The sequence below is a fragment of the Mixophyes fleayi genome, chromosome 6 (assembly GCF_038048845.1).
Source record: "Mixophyes fleayi isolate aMixFle1 chromosome 6, aMixFle1.hap1, whole genome shotgun sequence".
Taxonomy (NCBI): domain Eukaryota; kingdom Metazoa; phylum Chordata; class Amphibia; order Anura; family Limnodynastidae; genus Mixophyes; species Mixophyes fleayi.
In genome coordinates this window covers 85,879,257-85,888,006 of record NC_134407.1, presented here as the reverse complement: position 1 = coordinate 85,888,006, position 8,750 = coordinate 85,879,257, and the positions used below count along the sequence as shown (strand labels likewise).

The following is an 8,750-nucleotide window of genomic DNA, read 5'->3' as shown; positions in this document are numbered from 1 at the left end:
ATTGCGGCTTTCTGTGCTCACTCCTTAGGGCTGCGCACAGAAATCCGCGATGTTGCGGTACCATAATGGCACTTTATAGGCGCAGCTGTGAATCCTAATTGAGTATGCCCCTAGGAGTTAGATTCAGTTAGGTGTTTCTGTCCACAATAATGGAATTTACGATACTGAAATTTTTGCTCACTTTTGCTTGCACCTATGAGGTGGAACATTTTAACAATAAACATCCAGCGGTGACAGCTGTTAATTAAGTCTGCTTCTAGAATCCATTGTTCTCTCTGGCATTTTATTTTTGCATAGCATTCCAGTAGTGTATTTATTGATAAACATATCAGTAATACCTACATTGATTTTTTTTTTAACATTTGATGTGTGTTGCTAGCATTAAACTGCAGTGACCTTAGGTTTGCATTACTTCTACAAGCCTTTGCTGACTTCATAATCATCATCAACAACATTTACTTATATAGAACCAGCAAATTCCATAGCACTTTAGAATTGGGAACAGCCACAGACAGACGCGGGCTGGGAGAGGCGTGGCCGGGGGGCACACAGGCGGCCGCATCTCATGAAAAGGGATGCGGCCGCGTCATTGATGACGCGGCCGCATCCCCTGTCATGTGATGCGGCCGCCTGTGTGCTGACGCGGCCGCCTCTGATGTCATCAGGGGGAAAGAATTGTATTTTGTAGCCGGGGGGGGGCGGCCGGTCGGCCTACCCCCCGGCCCTAATAGCGGCCTGACCGAGCGGCCCGGGGGGCCGATGCCCCCCTGCCCCCCGGGGCAGCCTGCCACTGGCCACAGTAATAAAACAATACTGGGCAATACAAACAGACAGAGAGGTAAGAAGGCCCTCCTCGGAAACTTACAATCTTGAATGAGCCATGATGAATTCTTCTAATAGGTAATGCTTTTATATTATACAGGGCACCAGGATAGAAGGCCCACAATTAAACTTCCTACTAATGAGCCAGAAGAGACATAAGAAGGTTTTTATCACAGTTCTGTAGTGATAAGTCAGCTTTCTTCCACAGATTCTCATCTTTCAAGTGAGTTGTTGACCAGGTAATACTGATCTCTGAGGAAACCACAAGTTATTGTTTGGAGGTACAAGCGCTCTTGTGCTCACTGTCTTTTTTTCGTGGCATAAGAGAGATTAATTTTGATCCAGCTATTCAAACTTGATTGCTGTGCCCTATCAATATCAACTACTTATGCTATGGACATCTGATTGAGGCTTTCATCATATACCCTTTATTACCATCTACAGCCACACCACCCTGAACAAGACCTATCTCGTCTGATCTTGGAAGCAAAGCAGGGCAGGGCCTGGTTAGTACTTGGAAGGGAGACCACCTGGGAATACCAGGTGCTGTAGACCGAGGAAAGAATATAGCTAACCGCTGTCGCCGTTGGAGGTGAGCTTGGAGCATACATCACCCACAGAACTGGGTAATGAGATGGCTGTCTTAAGCTGGGTACACACTACACTGTTTTCGTCCAATAATCGGCTCAAACAGCCGACATACGACAGCTTGTTCAATAGTCGGGTCAGTGTGTACAGTGACACGATGGTCGAAAGTCTGCCCAAATGGACTATTATTGCCTCATTTGGTTGGTCATACCGTTTAATATTTCCGGTCCAATCTCGTTTCCGCTGTGTAGTGTGTATAAACTTCCGACTGATCCACGTCAATCCTCCGATACTTCCTCGACCTGGGGGGCGTGTGTATGTAAATTTGTCAATCCCAGTCCCACCTGGTGCGGAATCCGCACATCACTGTGTTTTGTATCGATGTATATTGCACCTGTCTGGCTGAAGACCATTACACTTGTGTAAAGCACGTGTGTTATTACCCTTTGCGTCTTTATACACTTATACCTTTATAACCTATTAAAGTTATACTAACCTTTATTAACTTATAATTGTGAAGTACCCAGAATAAACCACACAGTGTTCAAGCAACATTTTTATTGCTGGAAAAAGTGCAAAAATTTTAACACACACAGAGAGATCCGCATGAAAAGTGAGCGCGCCCATACCAATCAAAGAGCTGAATACTGCAGAGTATTATTTTTAGTATTTAGTATTTTTAAAGGTGCTACTGGTTTGGGGCAGAACAGGTCTTGATGTGGTTTCTATTCCCTTTGATTTCTTTATCTACGAAACAAGGAAATAAAAAATGTTTAACATTTAACTTCAATATTTGTAATTTATTTTCAACGACATAAATACTCTCATTTTCTCACCTTGCACACTGTTCGAGATCAGTTTATATTTTGGTCCCTGTGGCGAAATCGCAATAATAGCGGGCTTAACCTCTGAGCATTCTGGAAAACAGGCGCCATTTTGGTTATTATAACAGTACAGGTATGTGCCCAAAGCATTTACATGTCTACAAATGTTCACTGAAATACCTTTGTGTAGAACTTATTTAGTATATTTTTCTTTTTTCTTTTCTTTTTAAATTTTTCCTTGTTTGCTAACAGGTGTAACATTAGTGGTATCAGTGGTATCTAAACAGGCCTTCTCACCGTTAATTCTTCGTTCTGACATAAAAAAAAATAGGCTATAAATTAGCCTTTTACATTGCTTTATGTGACACTACATCTACACTACAGGTACACTACATGTGCTACTGACCTTTTTTAATGTCGTTGTCGTACTGGTCCAGTACTTTGACCATCATCTCCACCTATCTTGGGCTCATTGGATTTGCTCTTTGCTCTTCTTGAGTATCTCCATCCCCCACCTTAACTTTTCCAACATTTTTTGGCCCTTCCTGCACCATCTCTGACTCTGTCTTCGTCTCCGTCTCCATAGCTGCAACCCCCACTGACATCTTCTCCTCAACCTTAACCCCCACTGCCACCTTCTCAACCTTAACCCCCACTGCCACTTGCTCACTCGCCATCTTCTGACGTTCCTCGGCGCCAAACAGGTTCCTCTGTCATTTAATACACTCTGACATGGGCATTTCTTTCTGCTGTGGACCAATCAGAGATGATGCACGCCGAGAATGGAGCATTCCATTACTTACGAAGGGATTTTATTTTTAGGGAATATTCATTGCATTCCACTTTAGCAGTTAAATGTTTTTCTAAATTTAATGTATTTTACTAAACTTCTATTTTATAGAAATGAATGAAGAGACAGTGTTGCCTTCTCTTTTTAGGCAGCTTTGGGAGTTAACTATAGCGAAAGCTCTGCCCCTTTATGCTAATGTCTTTGGTATCTCGTACATTTTCCGCAAATGTCGCTGCAGTGTGTATGAAATTGAAATCATTGATCACGACAACATGGCTGTAAAAAGTCGCTAACGGGACGTCCGCTCTTCCCTTTATCGTCCTAAACAAGGCTAGTGTGTATGCAGTCCATGGACCGAGCGATCGGACCATCGGTCGAATGCAAAATCGCTCGGCATACAAAGTTGGTCGAAATTTTTGTAGTGTGTACCCAGCTTTAGTGAGTATAATTCTAAATAGGAGACAATCTGTTGACTGCTAATTCTGGATTGTCATCTCACACATACAAGTGTTGGAGAGATTTATAGTTCCACAATTATTGGAAACCATCGTTTTGTCCATGAGTTATAAATTGTTATACGGCACAGATTAAGAGTTAATCTCTATTGGACTGCTGATATAGTTAAAGAAACCTCTTTGCTATCCACTGTTTAATGGACTATTTTATCCCATGTGCACCATCGAGTTTTACAATCAGAGACTGTTATATTTAATACCTGCTTTTTTTCTCTTTTGTGTATTTGAGCTCTGAATTTTATTACTGCTTATTCCTCCATCATCCTATGAGTAATCTATAATTTGATTTATGGTTATATATAATTGTTTTTTAATAAAATGTTTTAATAGAATATTGTGTTGGTGGTATATATATAATTGTCGAGGAGAATATATTTTTTGCGCTTCTATTCTCTAGTTTATTTAATACTGATCATCTCTGGACATAAAACAAATGCTAATTATTTATCCTAAATTTTGTTTAATGTTAACTCTAGTCCTAAATCTAGACCCCAATCCTAGAGCTACCAAGGTGCCACTTACCACTTATTTTCTGCCACTTCAGCCTGCAACACTGGGTGCACAATACATTTAAAAATAAATGTAGTAGATTAATATAAACATTCACGTTTTTTTGCACAGCTACTACTCTGCTATTTGTCCCTTGCATATTCCTCACAGCGACATAGTGTCACACTATCATCATAAACCCCATCCTGCTTTACTAGGAGCTATCTTCCCAATCATAACATTAGATAATGCACTGTTGACTTAACAATTATGGGGATAATCTATATTTATTGATTATGGACACAAAATTAATTTATAATTAACTTATGGGGCAAATTTTATATTTCATTATATTAAAGGGGCAATATCATCATCATCATTTATATAGTGTCACTAATTACGCAGCGCTGTACAGAGAACTCACATCATGATATTTGGTTGCTAACGAGAAATATTCTTTTTATCATGGAGTAACACTTATATGGCACTACAAGTGCCAGCGTGCACTTGTGCCAATGTACAGTTAGGCACTTGTAGCGCCAAATGTGTGCAATCAAAATGGTGCTCCCATCATGAAATAATAAGTGTCCCCATCATAAATAATTAATGTCACATTGGAAATCAAATATTATTTATCCTTAATATAATTGTATATTCATATTGCCCCATAATGTAATGAAAGATACAAATTTGCTATAAGTTAATTATAATATCAATAAATAATGATTGCCACAATAATTCGTAACTCAACAGTGCCTTCTCTTATGTTATGAATGGCAAGATAGCACGAACAGCATGTTTGCGTTAACTAGCCTATCAGAAGCAGGTATTTGCTATAAAACTGTTTTTTTACTGGCGATTTTCTGACAGCTCTAAATAAGCCGCCGGCGTTTTAGGCAATTTGAAACCGCCACACATCACCGCAGGTTTTACATTCAAACCTCAAATAATAATAATTAACTATTAATCCATTTTTTTTATTTTATAAACCCGCAAAACAATGCCTTTAAAGCCATTGCCGCTTTAAATGTTTAATTGCAAACTCAGCAAATAGCGTTCAGTTGAAAAAATTGGAAGTTCATAAATTTACCCTAGGGGCTAGATTTACTAAACTGCGAGTTTGAAAAAGTGGAGATGTTGCCTATAGCAACCAATCATATTCTAGCTGTCATTCTGTAGAATGCACTAAATAAATGAAAGCTAGAATCTGATTGGTTGCTATAGGCAACACCTCCACTTTTTCAAACCCGCCGTTTAGTAAATATACCCCTAGGTGTTAATGTAGCATTGGTTGAGGTAACCATGTGATAAGCTAACTAAAAAAATGTCTAGACATAAAATTTGATTTTTCAGATGATCTGTTGCACTGATTTTATTTGTTTTTTCAGTTCTGAAATATTTATGCTGCTTTAAAATTCTGTTGAATCATATTTCTATTCAAATGTAATTTACTTTGGTTTAGTACTTGTTAAAAAAAAAAGTATCTCCAGCAAAAGCCACATCTTAGGAATTGCCAAAGAAATTCAGCACTAATTTACTTATCCAAAGTCAAAACAGTGTTACTTATTGCAAGCATTTTGATGTCTTCCAGGATTGCTTTCTCAATCTACTTTTCAAACCGATTCACAGGAGCCACACATGGCAAAACCAGAGTTTTTTTGTTTACTTATTTAGTCTTTTTCACATATGGAACATGTACGTGCAGATTGTGCATAGTGGGTCTGACAAGTTTTTAGACAGCGAGGAATTCAGCATTGTCACCAAATGCTTCAAGGGCTTTGGGAACTTCCCCTTACTGTACCAGATTGTTTTGCTGATGTGAGCATCAACTGCGAAGGCGTGAAAGGGGTGTGACAATCATGTGATTGTCAATGAACCAATACTATATAAGCAGGTGCTTTGGAGGAGGGGTAGTGAAGCAGTAGCTACAACTGTTGGAATTAGCTTTGTTCACAGTGAAGCAGAGTCAATTCTATCTATAACCTATTTAGTGGCATAAGCAAAATGTTCATTGCTGTGAATTTTTAGCACTTTTTGTTGGTGTCAAATATTTAAATCTGTCTTCGTTAGTTGCTTTAAATATTAAATATTAGAGCATGATTACTTATGAAATGATTCCAATATTAGAACAGATTTTCAATTGTACACACAAAAGGTGTTAGCAAAAGTGTTAACACAAACATACTTTGCAGATTCTGGCCATACCTTTGTTGGTGTTCTCATTTCCCATATGGATTTCTAGAAATGTTTGTGTATATGGACAATGGGCCCGATTCATTAAGGAAAGTAAGGGGAAAAAATGAGTAAGTTTTATTGATCTAGGATATGCTATGCCTTACCCCATCTATAAATCTGCCATCACATTTTAAATCTGTTCCCCCTCCAATGCAACATGGTTTTGCCAAGGTGCAAAGTTACTAAAAAATTTTTGCTTTACTTTCCTTAATGAATCAGGCCCAATATTTTTGCATTTTTCTATAATGTTGTATTAAGATAAAGAAAACATTTGTATTCTCATGGGAATTGTCTGAGTTTACAGAAATGTCAGATGGTACATATTAGTGGTCTATTTATCAAATAAGGAAAAGCTCTTCATCATACATGCCAACTTTAAAAACTTCTCACCCTGGAGATCCCGGGGAGAAGTCATGTGACAGGGTAGGAGGAGGTGTGACGTCAGCATAGCCCCCCACTATAAAATGCCGAAATTCAATGGCGGGAATTCCGGGAGAGTAGGCAAGTATGTTCTTAATATGTCGAAAATGTTTTGTTTTTTTTATGGCAAATTTAGGGCTTCTCCCTATTTAACAAGGTCTTCCTGCTCTTGGTAGCACTCACAGGCATTTGCTGGCCATTGCTATCACCGGGTCTGTCTGGCGAAGCTTAATCATGCAAAATATGGGAAACCTATTTAACAAAGAAAGCAGCCATACAAATACCTCCATCTCAGAATGGCATTCTTACCACCAGAAAATTGCTTTATTATTAAAATAAAGCAGTTTCCTTTCTTTAATAGTTATTTATTTTTAATTGTTTTCTACTTTAAAACAAAATTATATATATTTGTCATGATCTGCCTACAGCGTATGCATTACATGCTGCTTTGCATGGCAGCTCCTGCCTTTTTGTCATTCTATTATTTGTATTTCTATTTTGTGTTCCAGCAGTACCTCTTTTCCCCAGAGGTGCTGCTATTGTGCATTATTCTTGTGCTTAAGGAGTTAACCTGTATGTTCACTAATTATCTCATGCACCTGGGTGTGTCTCATTCCCCTTATATATACCTGTTCCTCCCAGCAGTCATTGCTGGTTATTGTTGTCCCATCCTGTGATGTCCTTTCCTGTTGTCCTAATCCTGATGTCATTTCCTGTTGTCCTTACCTGATTGTTTCTGGACATTTCATGCTACTTGCTGCATCAGCTGGAACCTGGTATTTATCACTGCTCCTTATTACCTGTTATCACCTCTCTGCAAATAAACACAGTGTTTTTCACCGAATTCATGACTCCTAGCTGTACTTCTGTTTGAGAACCGTGACAATATTTTTCATATCTTACTACTTAACATTAATTTCTTCCTTTTATGCTTACCTCACCTCCCCCAGCAAATACATTACATCACTTCAATGCACACACTATATAACATATGTTATACAGTTAAATAATAAACATAGTGGGTCTGATTCTTCAAAGCACGTATCTGCCAATTTGAGCATATTGGGCCTGATTCATTAAGGAAAGTTAAGCAAAAGTAATTAAGTAAGGCAAAACCATGTTGCATTGGAGGGGGGGGGGTAAATTTAAAATGTGATGACATTTATATTTGGGGTAGGGCATGTTCTAGATCAACTTTAAATTTCAGTGTACAAATAAGCTATCAAGTATTTGTGTTGTACTTGAAAAAACAGGCAGTATTTTCCTTATGTACAAAATAATAAACTAATTTTCACCCCTTGCATTGCAACATGGTTTTGTCCAGATAACTTGAGTAAGAAAACTTCCTCAATTTTTTTGCTTAACTTTCCTTAATGAATCAGGCCCATTGTACACAAAATCACTCTACGGATGCCCAGAACCGGCACATACACCAGTAAACACAGCCCTGTCCATTCCGTCTTCAAACACAAAAGACACTTACTTCAGCCTACGATTTTGGGGAGTGAACGGAGCATGAAAGGGTATTTTGCCATAGTGAAAGTACAGTATGGGTGTGCCAATCTCAAGTAAACGCAACCACATCCGAATCAAGCTCTGAGCATCTCAAAGTTACTTGTTTTTCTGCTGTATCACTTGCCCCAGCTGCAGGGCTAGACTAAGGCTAGGTACACACTGAAGAATTTTCAGACCGATGTGTTATCTACAATGACAGTCTTTTCGACAAGAGGTCCGATCGCTCGGACGATTAATGCATAGACACTAGTCACGTTTTAGACGATTAACGAAAGACCGATAGTCCGGTAAGTGACTTTTCACCGCCATATTGTCATGAGCAAAGGTTAGAAATTTGTACACACTTAAACGACTATGTAACGATATCCCCAAGAAATATAAATAAGGGGCAGAGCATGTTCAATAGTAACCACCCCAAACCTCATAAAAAGCGAAGGCAACACATTTTCTTCATACATTTACTACCATGTACAATTTTGATAGCAGCCAATTAACCTACCGGTATGTTTTTGGAGTGAGGGAGAAAACCAGAGTACCCGGAGGAAACCCACG

The 8,750-nt window shown here is 38.7% G+C and overlaps 1 pseudogene; it reads left to right on the top strand.

Moving 5' to 3' along the window:
• The first annotated feature begins 1,258 nt into the window (after nucleotides 1-1,258).
• Nucleotides 1,259-1,377, top strand: LOC142095613 (5S ribosomal RNA; annotated as a pseudogene).
• The last annotated feature ends 7,373 nt before the right edge of the window (nucleotides 1,378-8,750 follow it).